General features: G+C 47.9%; 1 pseudogene across 1 annotated transcript in view; it reads right to left on the bottom strand.

Annotated features, from left to right (window-relative positions):
- The window catches only part of LOC110504928 (transmembrane protein 198-like), a 49890-nt pseudogene that overhangs the window by 2951 nt on the left and 30271 nt on the right, over nt 1-16668 (bottom strand). Inside the window, exons 4-5 of the transcript XR_016494889.1 lie at nt 5528-5721; nt 4181-4326 (exon numbers count right to left, since the gene is read on the bottom strand). The product of XR_016494889.1 is annotated as a transmembrane protein 198-like (transcript). The remainder of the gene's footprint in view (nt 1-4180; nt 4327-5527; nt 5722-16668) is intronic.

Raw genomic sequence — 16668 nt, 5'->3', positions numbered from 1 at the left:
AAGACACAATTATCCCCCCACCACAATGTCTGGGGATACCGAGTCCCAGCACAAACAGAATCCTACAATGTTTTGACACCCTCCCCAAAGAAGCATATGACAGATAATACTCTTCCCTGTTCATTATCATTATCAACAGGACTAATAATACTGTTTCCTGTACATTAGCATTATCAACAGGACTAATAATAAGGTGCGCTGTTCATTATCAACAGGACTAATAATACTGTTCCCTGTTCATTATCAGCAGGACTAATAATAATGTTCCCTGTTCATTATCAACAGGTCTAATAATACTGCCCCCTATTCATTATCATTGGGACTAATAATACTTTTTCCTGTGCATTATCGTTATCAACAGGAATAATAACACAGTTCCCTGTTCATTGTCGACAGGACTAATAATACTGTTCCTGTTCATTATCAGCAGCAGCAGAATTTGTGTCATATCTGCTGCTCTCTCTCTCTTTTGTGCCTCAACAGTCCACACACAGCCAGAGAGGTAGAGTCACCATCTGTCATTATCGCCACTGAATGATGTCCTCTTTACCCTCCTGTCTGCCGCCCCCTGTCTCACAACCCTCTTTACCCTCCTGTCTGTCTCTCCCTGTCTCTCAACCCTCTTTACCCTCCTGTCTGTCTCTCCCTGTCTCTCAACCCTGTTTACCCTCCTGCCTGTCTCTCCCTGTCTCTCAACCCCCTCTTTACCCTCCTGTCTGTCTCTCCCTGTCTCTCAACCCTCTTTACCCTCCTGTCTGTCTCTCCCTGTCTCTCAACCCTCTTTACCCTCCTGTCTGCCCCTCCCTGTCTCTCAACCCTCTTTACCCTCTTCTCTGCCTCTCCTTGTCTCTCACCACTCCTCACCCCATCTCATCTCTTTTGACTCTCCTCTCCGCCTCTCTTTGTCTCTCAACCCTCTTTACTCTCCTCTCTGCCTCTCATTGTCTCTTACCACTCCTCACCCCATCTCATCTCTTTTTACTCTCCTCTCCGCATCTCTTTGTCTCTCATCCCTCTTTACCCTCCTCTCTTCCTCACCCTGTCTCTTACCCCCTCTAACCCTCCTCTCAATAACTCATTGTCTCTCCCATCCTGTCCCTGCCCCCTTGATCTCGCTACCCCATCTTGACCTCATTGCTGCCACCCCCCAACCACCTCTTGACCTCCTTGCTGCCCCTCCCCCCCATCCCTCTGCCCCCCTTCATCCTCTTCCCCGCAATCAAAAGGTATAATCTTGGGAGAGTGGGGAGGAGGGGTCCACAGGTTGTTACTATGACAACCACCAGATTCCAACCACAGTGCCAAAGCTTCCTTCCCTTCTCTTGATCTAGAGTACATGCTTTGATCACAAGCTATCACGTGTTCATAGTTTAATCACATTAGATGTGTGACTTCCTGTTAAAGCATAATTATATATATAGAACCTCATTCTATGAAACCTCTGATTCTGTGGTGGTATATAGCCTACCTCCAACCTTTGTTAGACTTCAGTGCGGATTTTAACATTATCGATCATAGTCTGCTGCTGAAAAAAACGTATGTGTTATGGCTTTACACCCCCCTGCTATATTGTGAATAAAGAGTTACCTGTCTAACAGAACACAGAGGGTGTTCTTTAATGGAAGCCTCTCCAACATAATCCAGGTAGAAGCAGGAATTCCCCAGGGCAGCTGTCTAGGCCCAGTATTTTTTTTCAATCTTTACAATCTTTGACATGCCACGTGCTTTGAGTAAAGCCAGAGTGTCTATGTATGCGGATGACTCAACACAGCGACTGAAATGACTGCAACACTTAATAAAGAGCTGTAGTTAGTTTCAGAATGGGTGACAAGGAAGAAGTTAGAGCTAAATAAAATTTTTAAAAAAATAAAAGCATAATATTTGGGAATAAAATAATTCACTAAACCTCAACTAAATCTTGTAATAAATAATGTGGAAGTTGAGGCAGGTTGTACAGGCCCTAGTTTCTACCTTCTTAACAACACTATCAACAAGGCAGGTCCTGCAGGCTCTAGTTTCTACCTTCTTAACAACACTATCAACAAGGCAGGTCCTACAGGCCCTAGTTTTGTTGCATCTGGACTACTGTTCAGTTGTGTGGTCAGGTGCCACAAAAAAGGGACTTACAATTGGCTCAGAACAGAGCAGCACAGCTGGCCATTGGATGTACACAGAGAGCTAATATTAATAGTATGCATGTCAATCTCTCCTGGCTCTCTCTATTGGACTTAAAGTAACTCAAAGTTACTGCCCAGTCAAAAGCTTTCTTTTAAAAGTTAACATTCTGTTAACTCGTACCAAATATAATGTTGCCGACTCGTCCTATGCTTGTATTTGTGGCCATTGCATGAATGGCAGAAAAAAAAAACACTTAAAAAAAAAACCCACCTCAAACTTCTACCTCACAGAGACCATTTAAAAAATACTATTTCCTCATTGAGGAGGATGTGCTGCTCCTGGGTAGGATGAGCTGGCCAATCAGTGCCTATAGAGCATAGAGGATGAGCTGGCCAATCAGTGGTCTAGAGCGTAGAGGATGACCTGGCCAATCAGTGGTCAAGAGCGTAGAGGATGAGCTGGCCAATCAGTGGTCTAGAGCATTAATATTTTTAATTATCACACCATTCTGTTGTTGGGGTGGGTCCACACCATTCTGTTGTTGGGGTACGCCCACACCATTCTGTTGTTGGGGTACGCCCACACCATTCTGTTGTTGGGGTACGCCCACACCATTCTGTTGTTGGGGTGGGTCCACACCATTCTGTTGTTGGGGTACGCCCACACCATTCTGTTGTTGGGGTACGCCCACACCATTCTGTTGTTGGCGTACGCCCACACCATTCTGTTGTTGGGGTACGCCCACACCATTCTGTTGTTGGGATACGCCCACACCATTCTGTTGTTGGGGTACGCCCACACCATTCTGTTGTTGGGGTGGGTCCACACCATTCTGTTGTTGGGGTACGCCCACACCATTCTGTTGTTGGGGTACGCCCACACCATTCTGTTGTTGGGGTACGCCCACACCATTCTGTTGTTGGGGTACGCCCACACCATTCTGTTGTTGGGGTACGCCCACACCATTCTGTTGTTGGGATACGCCCACACCATTCTGTTGTTGGGGTACGCCCACACCATTCTGTTGTTGGGGTACGCCCACACCATTCTGTTGTTGGGGTACGCCCACACCATTCTGTTGTTGGGGTACGCCCACACCATTCTGTTGTTGGGGTACGCCCACACCATTCCAACACAGAAAAGCTGCTTGTTACTCATTTTTCTTTCACTCACATTGTAAATAATTGTAAGTCAAATTTAATGGACATATGGAAACACTGGACAGGTACTTTAATCATGTCTATGACTTGAAACTTGGTATGACAAAGACCACAGCTGGCAAGACCGCACCATATCTATCACTCACCCTCAGTGTGTGAGTATCCCTCTGTTAGGGTTAAAGGTCAGGGATCAGACTCACCCTCATTGTGTGAATATCCCTCGATTAGGGTTAAAGGTCAGGGATCAGACTCACCCTCAGTGTGTGAGTATCCCTCTGTTAGGGTTAAAGGTCAGGGATCAGACTCACCCTCAGTGTGTGAATATCCCTCTGTTAAGGTTAAAGGTCAGGGATCAGACTCACCCTCAGTGTGTGAGTATCCCTCTGTTAGGGTTAAAGGTCAGGGATCAGACTCACCCTCAGTGTGTGAGTATCCCTCTGTTAGGGTTAAAGGTCAGGGATCAGACTCACCCTCAGTGTGTGAATATCCCTCTGTTAAGGTTAAAGGTCAGGGATCAGACTCACCCTCAGTGTGTGAGTATCCCTCTGTTAGGGTTAAAGGTCAGGGATCAGACTCACCCTCAGTGTGTGAGTATCCCTCTGTTAGGGTTAAAGGTCAGGGATCAGACTCACCCTCAGTGTGTGAGTATCCTTCTGTTAGGGTTAAAGGTCAGGGATCAGACTCACCCTCAGTGTGTGAGTATCCCTCTGTTAGGGTTAAAGGTCAGGGATCAGACTCACCCTCAGTGTGTGAATATCCCTCTATTAGGGTTAAACGTCAGGGATCAGACTCACCCTCAGTGTGTGAGTATCCTTCTGTTAGGGTTAAAGGTCAGGGATCAGGCTCACCCTCAGTGTGTGAGTATCCTTCTGTTAGGGTTAAAGGTCAGGGATCAGACTCACCCTCAGTGTGTGAACATCCCTCGGCGGTCACCTTCCACTGGATGAGGACCCCCAGCAATGCCAGGACAGGCCACACCCCCATGACGACCCAGGTGAACCAGCAGAGAGGACGGGGTGGAGCCACCTCGATCCTCTCCATCATGTATCTGTAATAGAGTCAAGGAATAAGAGGGGGGTGTGTCATCTTGGAAATCAAACAACAGACGTTTAATTTATGCTCTTTAGCAGAAACGTATTTTCCCCAAAGCCACTTACAGTGTTATCTTACAGTAATGTTATCTTACAGTAATGTTATCTTACAGTAGTGTTATCTTACAGTATTGTTATTTTACAGTAGTGTTATCTTACAGTAGTGTTATTTTACAGTAATGTTATCTTACAGTAATGTTATCTTACAGTAGTGTTATCTTACAGTAGTGTTATATTACAGTAAGTGTTATCTTACAGTAGTGTTATTTTACAGTAATGTTATCTTACAGTAGTGTTATCTTACAGTAGTGTTATATTACAGTAATGTTATCATACAGTAGTGTTATTTTACAGTAGTATTATCATACAGTAGTGTTATTTTACAGTAGTATTATCATACAGTAGTGTTATTTTACAGTAGTATTATCATACAGTAGTGTTATTTTACAGTAGTATTATCATACAGTAATGTTATCTTACAGTAGTATTATCTTACAGTAGTGTTATTTTACAGTAGTATTATCATACAGTAGTGCGTGCAAAGATTTGAATACATTTTCATATGGGTGGCCTCCACAATCCTGGTGTTGGAAGCACCTCTCTCTACCAGCTGAGCAACAGAGGAGAGGAGAGAAGAGGAGGGGTGAGGAGGAGAGAGGAGAGGAGGGGTGAGGAGAGGGGAATGGTGAGGAGGAGAAGAGGAGAGGGGAGGAGTGAGGAGAGTGAAGTGGTGAGGAGAGGAGGAGAGGGGTGATGAGGAGAGAGGAGAGGATGGGTGAGGAGAGGAGGAGAGGGGAGTGGTGAGGAGGAGAAGAGGAGAGGGGAGGAGTGAGGAGAGGGTAGTGATGAGGAGAGGAGGAGAGGAGAGGAGGAGATGGGAGTAGTGAGAAGGAGAATAGGAGAGGGGAGGAGTGAGGAGAGGGTAGTGGTGAGAAGGTGTGAGGGGTGAGGAGAGTGGTGAGGAGAGGAGAGGTGAGCAGAGGAGGAGAGGGGAGAGGAGAGGTGAGTAGAGGAGGAGAGGGGAGGAGTGGGAAGAGGGGAGCGGTGAGAAGGTGTGAGGGGTGAGGAGAGTGGTGAGGAGAGGAGAGGTGAGCAGAGGAGGAGAGGGGAGAGGAGAGGTGAGGAGAGGAGAGAGCCCTAACTACAACACCAACATACCTGACCAGAGCGAACAGCTCGAGGAAGTAGTCCACAGTGACGGTGATGACAGCCGAGCCGAACACAGCGGTTGAGAGGGTGGTGAAGAAGCGCTGCCATTGGAGGGTGAGAACGGCGAACAGCATGCCTGACCCCAACAACACCCCCAGGGGCACCCACACCGTCCGAGGGTGGTGGAACTCCTCCATTACCACCTGAATGGGGATTCAATCAACCAATCAATCAATCAACCAATCAAATGAACCTTATTATATGGAAACGTGATATGTGAGCAGGGGTAACGTGAACACTGAGTGTACAAAACACTAGTGTTACAAATCCCTTTGGCCCGGCAGTGTTAACGAGACCCGTAACATACAGTGAGGGAAAAAAACTATTTGATCCCCTGCTGATTTTGTACATTTACCCACTGACAAAGATATGATCGGTCTATAATTTTAATGGTAGGTTTATTTGAACAGTGAGAGACAAAATATCCAGAAACACACATGTCAAAAATGTTATAAATTGATTTGCATTTTAATGAGGGAAATAAGTATTTGACCCCCTCTCAATCAGAAAGATTTCCTGCTACCAGGTGTCTTTTATACAGGTAACGAGCTGAGATTAGGAGCACACTCTTAAAGGGAGTGCTCCTAATCTCAGCTTGTTACCTGTATAAAAGTTACCTGTCCACAGAGGCAATCAATCAGATTCCAAACTCTCCACCATGGCCAAGACCAAAGAGCTCTCCAAGGATGTCAGGGAGAAGATTGTAGACCTACACAAGGCTGGAATGGGCTATGAGACCATCTCCAAGCAGCTTGGTGAGAAGGTGACAACAGTTGGTGCGATTATTCGCAAATGGAAGAAACACAAAAGAACTGTCAATCTCCCTTGGCCTGGGGCTCCATGCAAGATCTCACCTCGTGGAGTTGCAATGATCATGAGAACGGTGAGGAATCAGCCCAGAACTACACGGGAGGATCTTGTCAATGATCTCAAGGCAGCTGGGACCATAGTCACCAAGAAAACAATTGGTAACACACTACGCCGTGAAGGACTGAAATCCTGCAGCGCCCGCAAGGTCCCCCTGCTCAAGAAAGCACATATACATGCCCATCTGAAGTTTGCCAATGAACATCTGATTGATTCAGAGGATAACTGGGTGAAAGTGTTATGGTCAGATGAGACCAAAATGGAGCTCTTTGGCATCAACTCAACTCGCCATGTTTGGAGGAGGAGGAATGCTGCCTATTACCCCAAGAACACCATCCCCATCGTCAAACATGGAGGTGGAAACATTATGCTTTGGAGGTGTTTTTCTGCTAAGGGGACAGGACAACTTCACCGTATCAAAGGGACGATGGACGGGGCCATGTACCATCAAATCTTGGGTGAGAACCTCCTTCCCTCAGCCAGGGCATTGAAAATGGGTCGTGGATGGGTATTACAGCATGACAATGACCCAAAACACACGGCCAATGCAACAAAGGAGTGGCTCAAGAAGAAGCACATTAAGGTCCTGGAGTGGCCTAGCCAGTCTATGTGGGGGGAACTGAACGTTCAAGTTGCCAAACGAAACCTTAATGACTTGGAGAAGATCTGCAAAGAGGAGTGGGACATAATCCCTCCTGAGATGTGTGCAAACCTGGTGGCCAACTACAAAAAACGTCTGACCTCTGTGATTGCCAACAAGGGTTTTGCCACCAAGTACTAAGTCATGTTTTGCAGAGGGGTTAAATACTTATTTCCCTCATTAAAATGCAAATCAATTTATAACATTTTTGACATGCGTTTTTCTGGATTTTTGTTGTTGTTATTCTGTCTCTCACTGTTCAAATAAACCTACCATTACAATTATAGACTCATATCTTTGTCAGTGGGCAAACGTACAAAATCAGCAGGGGATCAAATACTTTTTTTCCCCTCACTGTAACTCATGCAAAGTATAATAGTGAAAAAGTAACATAAGTGGGGGCTCATCTGGGATCTGTCACTACTGGTGCAGATTGTTATAGTGGTCTAGTTCAGTGTTGAGCGTCACCGCTGGGAATAGCTGATTTAGCATTAGCGTTGGCTATTTGTTGGCTCTTGTGTTTTGGTGGTGGCAGACAGAGAACAGAGGCAGTTGGAGATGTGTAAAATTGAGGCAGACAGAGAACAGAGGCAGTTGGAGTTCAAAATGCGCCAGATTGAACTGGAGGCAGAGACAGCGAGGCTAGCCTCCGTTCCTGCTGTGCCTGTTAGTGAGCCGTCCTCACCAACTGGAGCTTCTAACACTTTTGACATTAGTAGGCAGATTGTCTTGGTATCTTTGTTCATAGAGTGAGAGGTTGACTCCTATTTTTGTTTATTTCAGCGTATAGCCGTAGCATTGAAATGGCCTGAAGAGGTATGGTGCCTATTACTTCAGTGTAAATTAACTGGTAAAGCCCAAGAGATTTTGTCAGCGCTACCTCTGGAGGACAGTTTGAATTATGAAGTGGTCAAAGCTACTGTTCTTCGTATCTATGAGCTTGTGCCTGAGGCATACTGACAGAGATTTAGGTCTCATAGAAAGTCTTCTAGTAAGACTTATGTGGAATTTGCAAGAGACAAAGGAAATCTGTTTGATAAATGGCATGCTGCTAGCAAGATAACTGATTTCAACTCTCTCCGGGAGTTAATCTTGTTGGGAGAGTTTAAAAATTCCTTACCGGAATGCATTGTAGTAGATATCCTCCCTGTCAGAAGCGTCTGTGTTGGCACACGAGTTAGTGTTGGCACACGAGTTTGTGTTGACGCACAAGAGCGTGTTTTGGGCTCATACGGAGAGTAGAGCCACTGAATTGCCTAGTTTTAGTCCTAGTCGGCCAGTTGTATATCAAGCACGCCAGAAAAATGAGCGTCCCTGTTTCGATTGTCAGAAGGTGGGACATATGATTAATGATTGCTTCCTGCTAAAACGCAAACAAGGGATGCCTCTTCGTGCCAAGCCGCCAACAGGTGTTGGTCTAATTCGTACGGTTGTGAGGTCTGCAACAAAACAGGTGCCTCAGGGTAACTGTAGTTTGAAAGTCTCAGTCCCCGACTGCAGTTATGAACCGTTCATTTTTGAGGGGTTTGTGTCCCTAACGAATGACGAAGCGTCTCAGCGTCCGGTTAAAATCCTTAGCGATACTGGTGCGGCGCAGTCGTTTATATTGTCTGATGTGTTGCCCGTATCTGACGATACATACTGTGGTTCCAGTGTGTTAGTGCAGGGTATTGAAAGGGGTTTTGTCCCAGTGTCATTGCACTTTGTGAAACTCTGAGTTAATCAGTGGAATATTCAGAGTGGGGGTACGTCCTATGTTGCCAGTGAAAGGTGTGACCTTTATAATGGGTAACGATATTGCTGGAGGAAAGGTAGTACCCGTATTGGAAGTATTGGATAAAAGTGACCACTCTCTCTCCAATGAGCTGGCACAGAGTTATCCACATGTGTTCCCCGCTTGTGCTGTCACTCGTGCTCAGGCACGACAAGAGGGTGACGTGATAGATTTGTCAAACACTGTTCTGTTCAAAGAGGTTGATCAAGAGGACGGGTTGTGTGCTACCACTGGGAAGCTGATCACCTCTGACAAACAACCCAGGGATGAATCTAAGTATGTTGAACGTATTGCTGATGCAATACAGTTACCAGTCACTCGTGAGCAGCTGATTGCTAACCAAAAGGTTGACAACAAGCTTGCTAAATGAGCATGTGGTGGTTGATTGTGTCGGACCGTTACCGAAGACAAAATCGGGTAACCAGTTTCTGTTAACGGTTATGTGTATGGCAACAAGATACCCCGAGGCCATTCCTCTGCGAAGGATTACAGCCCCAGTAGTGAGTAAAGCCTTAATTAAATTCCTCACGACATTCGGGTTACCTAAGGTGGTACAAAGTGTTTAAGGTACCAATTTCCTATCAAAGCTCTTCAAGCAGGTGTTAAAAGTGTGTCAAGCGCCTATCACCCAGAGTCTCAGGGTGCGCTTGAAGGTTGGCATCAGACACTGAAGTCTATGCTACGCAAATATTGTTTGGAATCTGAGAAAGATTGGGATGAGGGAGTTCCTCTAGTTTTGTTTGCTGCTCGTGAAACTGTAAAGGAGTCCCCAGGGTTCAGCCCAGCTGAACTAGTATTTGGTCACACAGTGAGAGGACCAATGAAAGTCCTTAAAGAACAGTTTTTGTCCCAAGAGTTGTGTGCGGGAGATGAGAATGTGTTGGACTACGTTAGTCGCTTTCGTGAGCGCCTACACCAAGCTTGTGCTCTCGCAAAGGAAGCTCTGTCTTCCTCACAGAGGAGCATGAAAAGACACTATGATAAACAGGCTGTTTCTCGTCCACTACAGCCAGGTGACCAAGTACTGGTGTTATTACCTGTTCCAGGATCTTCACTGTCAGCTCCTTTCTCTGGTCCTTATTTAAGTGAAAAGAAATTAAGTGAAACTGACTATGTGCTTCAAACTCCTGATAGACAACGCCAATCTCGTGTGTGCCACATTAACATGTTGAAAGCATATCACACCCGACTCATTACCCAGTTAGATTCAGTTCAAAAACAGCGGAAGGTACTACAGTCTCCTCTGCTTCTGCTGCTATGATAGTGGATATTGTCATATTGATGATGCTGATGGAGAGTAGAGTTGCGCAATACTCAGCAGCCGTGTGTTAGATTGCCCAACTCAGAAATGCTGCTGTCTATCCAGTCAGGTCTGGTTCATTTAACGGACGTACAGGCCGATGATATTGTGAGGCTACTACACAGTTTTCCATGTCTCTTTAATGACGTTCCTACTCGCACAAACGTGTTGGAACATGACATTAATGTTGGAAATGCTACACCTATCAAGCAACACCCATATCGTGTGAATGCTTCTAAGGGGAAGATAATGAGGGATGAAGTGAGATATTTGTTGGAGAATGACCTGACGATGCCAAATTCATGCCCTTGGAGTTTTCCTTGCATTCTGGTTCCTAAACCTGATGGTACGTTAAGGTTATGTACGGATTATCAAAAGGTACATTCTGTCACAATGCCAGACTGGATGACTGTATCGACACTGTTGCTGCTGCTACTTATGTAACTAAGTTAGACCTCTTAAAAGGTTACTGGCAGGTTCCGTTAACCTCACGTGCTTCTGAGATTTCTGCCTTAGTGACCCCAGACAACTTCCTACAATACTCTGTAATGGCTTTTGGAATGCACCAGCCACTTTCCAACAACTGGTTAACTTCGTATTAGCTGGCGTTCCCAATAGTAGTGCCTACCTTGATGATCTAGTGATTTATTCGTCTGAGTGGTCAGATCATGTTAACTGTCGTAGCTGAATCAGAATTAGTTAGGTAACATTGATTTTTTTTTAAATAATTTATTTAACCTTTATTTAACCAGGTAGGCAACAAGTTCTCAGACCCCCCCCCCCCCCCTCCCCTCCCCTCCCCTCCCCTCCCCTCCCCTCCCCTCCCCTTTACCGTGTGTTTAAAAATAAACCGTGAGTGTTTGACGGTAATTTAGTGGTATTTCGTTCTCACTCTTACTTTTTGACTAGTATACTTTGCATGAGTTATGTTACGGGTCTCGTTACCATCCCCCCTAGACTGTCGGGCCAAAAGGGATTCGTAACAATTAGGAACACCTTCCTAATAATGAGTTGCTGTTACGGTGAGTGAATGAGGACCCAAAAGCGAACTAACTTAAACAGAGCTTCTTTAATAACCAAACATAGGTAGGCTCAGATAGACCGGCAGATTCCGACAGGACAGGACAAGGTTACAGCAAACATGACGATAGTCTGGCTCAGGCATGAAACACAACAAACAAGAATCCGACAAGGACAGGAACAAAAACAGAGAGAGATATAGGGACCTAATCAGAGGGAAAAAGGGAACAGGTGGGAAACGGGGTGAATGGGTAGTTAGGAGGAGACAAGGCACAGCTGGGGGAAAGAGGGGGAGAAAAGGTAACCTAACAACGACCAGCAGAGGGAGACAGGGTGAAGGGAAAGGACAGAAACACACAACATGACAATACATGACAGTACCCCCCCACTCACCGAGCGCCTCCTGGCGCACTCGAGGAGGAAACCTGGCGGCAACGGAGGAAATCCTCGATCAGCGCACGGTCCAGCACGTCCCGAGAGGGAACCCAACTCCTCTCCTCAGGACCGTACCCCTCCCAATCAACGAGGTACTGGTGACCACGGCCCCGAGGACGCATGTCCAAAATCCTGCGGACCCTGTAGATGGGTGCGCCCTCGACAAGGATGGGGGGGGGGGGGGGGGGGAAGACGAGCGGGGGCGCGAAGAACGGGCTTAATACAGGAGACATGGAAGACCGGGTGGACGCGACGAAGGTATCGCGGAAGAAGAAGTCGAACTGCGACAGGATTAATGACCCGAGAAATACGGAACGGACCAATGAACCGCGGGGTCAACTTGCGAGAAGCCGTCTTAAGGGGAAGGTTCTGAGTGGAGAGCCAAACTCTCTGACCGCGACAATATCTAGGACTCTTAGTTCTACGCTTATTAGCAGCCCTCACAGTCTGCGTCCTATAACGGCAAAGTGCAGACCTGACCCTCTTCCAGGTGCGCTCGCAACGTTGGACAAAAGCCTGAGCGGAGGGGACGCTGGACTCGGCGAACTGAGATGAGAACAGCGGAGGCTGGTACCCGAGGCTACTCTGAAAAGGAGATAGCCCGGTCGCAGACGAAGGAAGCGAGTTGTGGGCGTATTCTGCCCAGGGGAGCTGTTCTGACCAAGACGCAGGGTTGCGAAAAGAAAGACTGCGTAAGATGCGACCAATAGTCTGATTGGCCCGTTCTGCTTGACCGTTAGACTGGGGGTGAAAGCCGGAAGAGAGACTGACGGAAGCCCCAATCAAACGGCAAAACTCCCTCCAAAATTGAGACGTGAATTGCGGACCTCTGTCCGAAACGACGTCTGATGGAAGGCCATGAATTCTGAAAACATTCTCGATGATGATTTGTGCCGTCTCTTTAGCAGAAGGAAGCTTAGCAAGGGGAATGAAATGAGCCGCCTTAGAGAACCTATCGACAACCGTAAGAATAACAGTCTTCCCCGCTGACGAAGGCAGTCCGGTGACAAAATCTAAGGCGATGTGAGACCACGGTCGAGAGGGAATGGGAAGCGGCCTGAGACGGCCGGCAGGAGGGGAGTTACCGGACTTAGTCTGCGCGCAGACCGAACAAGCAGCCACGAAACGACGCGTGTCATGCTCCCGGGTGGGCCACCAAAAACGCTGGCGAATGGAAGCAAGCGTACCCCGAACGCCAGGGTGGCCGGCTAACTTGGCAGAGTGAGCCCACTGAAGAACGGCCAGACGAGTAGGAACGGGAACGAAAAGAAGGTTCCTAGGACAAGCGCGCGGCGACTGAGTGTGAGTGAGCGCTTGCTTTACCTGCCTCTCAATTCCCCAGACAGTCAACCCGACAACACGCCCCTCAGGGAGAATCCCCTCGGGGTCAGTGGAGGCTACTGAAGAACTGAAGAGACGAGATAAAGCATCAGGCTTGGTGTTCTTAGAGCCCGGACGATAAGAAATCACGAACTCGAAACGAGCGAAAAACAGCGCCCAACGCGCCTGACGCGCATTAAGTCGTTTGGCAGAACGGATGTACTCAAGGTTCCTATGGTCAGTCCAAACGACAAAAGGAACGGTCGCCCCCTCCAACCACTGTCGCCATTCGCCTAGGGCTAACCGGATGGCGAGCAGTTCGCGGTTTCCCACATCATAGTTACGTTCCGACGGGGACAGGCGATGAGAAAAATACGCGCATGGGTGGACCTTGTCGTCAGAGAGGGAGCGCTGAGAAAGAATGGCTCCCACGCCCACCTCTGACGCGTCAACCTCGACAACGAACTGTCTAGAGACGTCAGGTGTAACAAGGATAGGAGCGGATGTAAAACGATTCTTGAGGAGATCAAAAGCTCCCTGGGCGGAAACGGACCACTTAAAGCACGTCTTGACAGAAGTAAGGGCTGTGAGAGGAGCTGCCACCTGACCGAAATTACGGATGAAACGACGATAGAAGTTCGCGAAGCCGAGAAAGCGCTGCAGCTCGACGCGTGACTTAGGGGCGGGCCAATCAATGACAGCTTGGACCTTAGCGGGATCCATCTTAATGCCTTCAGCGGAAATAACAGAACCGAGAAATGTGACGGAGGGGGCATGAAAAGTGCACTTCTCAGCCTTCACAAAAAGACAATTCTCTAAAAGGCGCTGGAGGACACGTCGAACGTGCTGAAGATGAATCTGGAGTGACGGTGAAAAAATCAGGATATCGTCAAGGTAAACGAAAACAAAGATGTTCAGCATGTCTCTCAGGACATCATTGACTAATGCCTGAAAGACAGCTGGAGCGTTAGCGAGGCCGAAAGGAAGAACCCGGTATTCAAAGTGCCCTAACGGAGTGTTAAACGCCGTCTTCCACTCGTCCCCCTCCCTGATGCGCACGAGATGGTAAGCGTTACGAAGGTCCAACTTAGTGAAAAACCTGGCTCCCTGCAGGATCTCGAAGGCTGAGGACATAAGAGGAAGCGGATAACGATTCTTAACTGTTATGTCATTCAGCCCTCGATAATCTATGCAGGGGCGCAGAGACCCGTCCTTCTTCTTGACAAAAAAAAACCCCGCTCCGGCGGGAGAGGAGGAGGGGACTATGGTACCGGCGTCAAGAGCTACAGACAAATAATCCTCGAGAGCCTTACGTTCGGGAGCCGACAGAGAGTATAGTCTACCCCGGGGGGGAGTGGTTCCCGGAAGGAGATCAATACTACAATCATACGACCGGTGTGGAGGAAGAGAGGTGGCCCTGGACCGACTGAACACCGTGCGCAGATCGTGATATTCCTCCGGCACCCCTGTCAAATCACCAGGCTCCTCCTGTGAAGAAGAGACAGAGGAAACAGGAGGGATAGCAGACATTAAACATTTCACATGACAAGAGACGTTCCAGGAGAGGATAGAATTACTAGACCAATTAATGGAAGGATTATGACAAACTAGCCAGGGATGGCCCAAAACAACAGGTGTAAAAGGTGAACGAAAAATCAAAAAAGAAATGGTTTCGCTATGATTACCAGAAACAGTGAGGGTTAAAGGTAGCGTCTCACGCTGAATCCTGGGGAGAGGACTACCATCCAGGGCGAACAAGGCCGTGGACTCCCTTAACTGTCTGAGAGGAATGTCATGTTCCCGAGCCCAGGTCTCGTCCATAAAACAGCCCTCCGCCCCAGAGTCTATTAAGGCACTGCAGGAAGCTGACGAACCGGTCCAGCGTAGATGGACCGACAAGGTAGTGCAGGATCTTGAAGGAGAGACAGGAGTAGTAGCGCTCACCAGTAGCCCTCCGCTTACTGATGAGCTCTGGCTTTTACTGGAAATGAAGTGACAAAATGACCAGCAGAACCGCAATAGAGACAGAGGCGGTTGGTGATTCTCCGTTCCCTCTCCTTAGTCGAGATGCGGATACCTCCCAGCTGCATAGGCTCAGCTCCCGAGCCGGCAGAGGAAGATGGTAGTGATGCGGAGAGGGGGGCAACGGAGAACGCGAGCTCCTTTCCACGAGCTCGGTGACGAAGATCAACCCGTCGCTCAATGCGAATAGCGAGTTCAATCAAGGAATCCACGCTGGAAGGAACCTCCCGGGAGAGAATCTCATCCTTTACCTCTGCGCAGAGACCCTCCAGAAGACGAGCGAGCAAAGCCGGCTCGTTCCAGCCACTGGAGGCAGCAAGAGTGCGAAACTCAATAGAGTAGTCTGTTATGGATCGATTGCCTTGACATAGGGAAGACAGGGCCCTGGAAGCCTCCTCCCCAAAAACAGATCGATCAAAAACCCGTATCATCTCCTCCTTAAAGTCCTGATACTGGTTAGTACACTCAGCCCTTGCCTCCCAGATTGCCGTGCCCCACTCACGAGCCCGTCCAGTAAGGAGAGATATGACGTAGGCGACACGAGCAGTGCTCCTGGCGTAAGTGTTGGGCTGGAGAGAAAACACAATATCACACTGGGTGAGGAACGAGCGGCATTCAGTGGGCTCCCCAGAGTAACACGGCGGGTTATTGATTCTGGGCTCCGGAGATTCGAAAGCCCTGGAAGTGGCCGGTGGATCGAGGCGGAGATGGTGAACCTGTTCTGTGAGGTTGGAGACTTGGGTGGCCAGGGTCTCAACGGCATGTCGAGCAGCAGACAATTCCTGCTCGTGTCTGCCTAGCATCGCTCCCTGGATCTCGACGGCTGAGTGGAGAGGATCCGAAGTCGCTGGGTCCATTCTTGGTCGGATTCTTCTGTTACGGTGAGTGAATGAGGACCCAAAAGCGAACTAACTTAAACAGAGCTTCTTTAATAACCAAACATAGGTAGGCTCAGATAGACCGGCAGATTCCGACAGGACAGGACAAGGTTACAGCAAACATGACGATAGTCTGGCTCAGGCATGAAACACAACAAACAAGAATCCGACAAGGACAGGAACAAAAACAGAGAGAGATATAGGGACCTAATCAGAGGGAAAAAGGGAACAGGTGGGAAACGGGGTGAATGGGTAGTTAGGAGGAGACAAGGCACAGCTGGGGGAAAGAGGGGGAGAAAAGGTAACCTAACAACGACCAGCAGAGGGAGACAGGGTGAAGGGAAAGGACAGAAACACACAACATGACAATACATGACAGTTGCACCCCCTTTTGCCCTCAGAACAGCCTCATTTTGTCAGGGCATGGACTCTACAAGGTGTTGAAAGCGTTCCACAGGGATGCTGGTCCATGTTGACTCCAATGCTTCCCACAGTTGTGTCAAGTTGGCTGGAAGTCCTTTGAGTGTTGGACTATTCTTGATACACACAGGAAACTGTTGAGTGTGAAAAACCCAGCAATATTGCAGATCTTGACACAAACCGGTGCACCTGGCACCTACTACCATACACTGTTCAAAGGCACTTAAATATGTTGTCTTGCCCATTCACCCTCTGAATGGCACACAAACACAATCCATGTCTCAATTGTCTCAAGGATTAAAATCCTTCTTTAACATGTCCCCTCCCCTATTAACAAGTGACATTAATAAAGGATCTTAGGTTTCACCTGGATTCACCTGGTCAGTCTATGTGGAAAGAGCAGGTGTTCCTAAT

Source organism: Oncorhynchus mykiss, chromosome 3, assembly GCF_057628025.1.
Source record: "Oncorhynchus mykiss isolate SJ-2025 chromosome 3, ASM5762802v1, whole genome shotgun sequence".
Taxonomy (NCBI): Eukaryota; Metazoa; Chordata; class Actinopteri; order Salmoniformes; family Salmonidae; genus Oncorhynchus; species Oncorhynchus mykiss.
The sequence above is the reverse complement of the archived record's forward strand: the minus strand, read 5'-3'. Positions and strand labels throughout refer to the sequence as shown.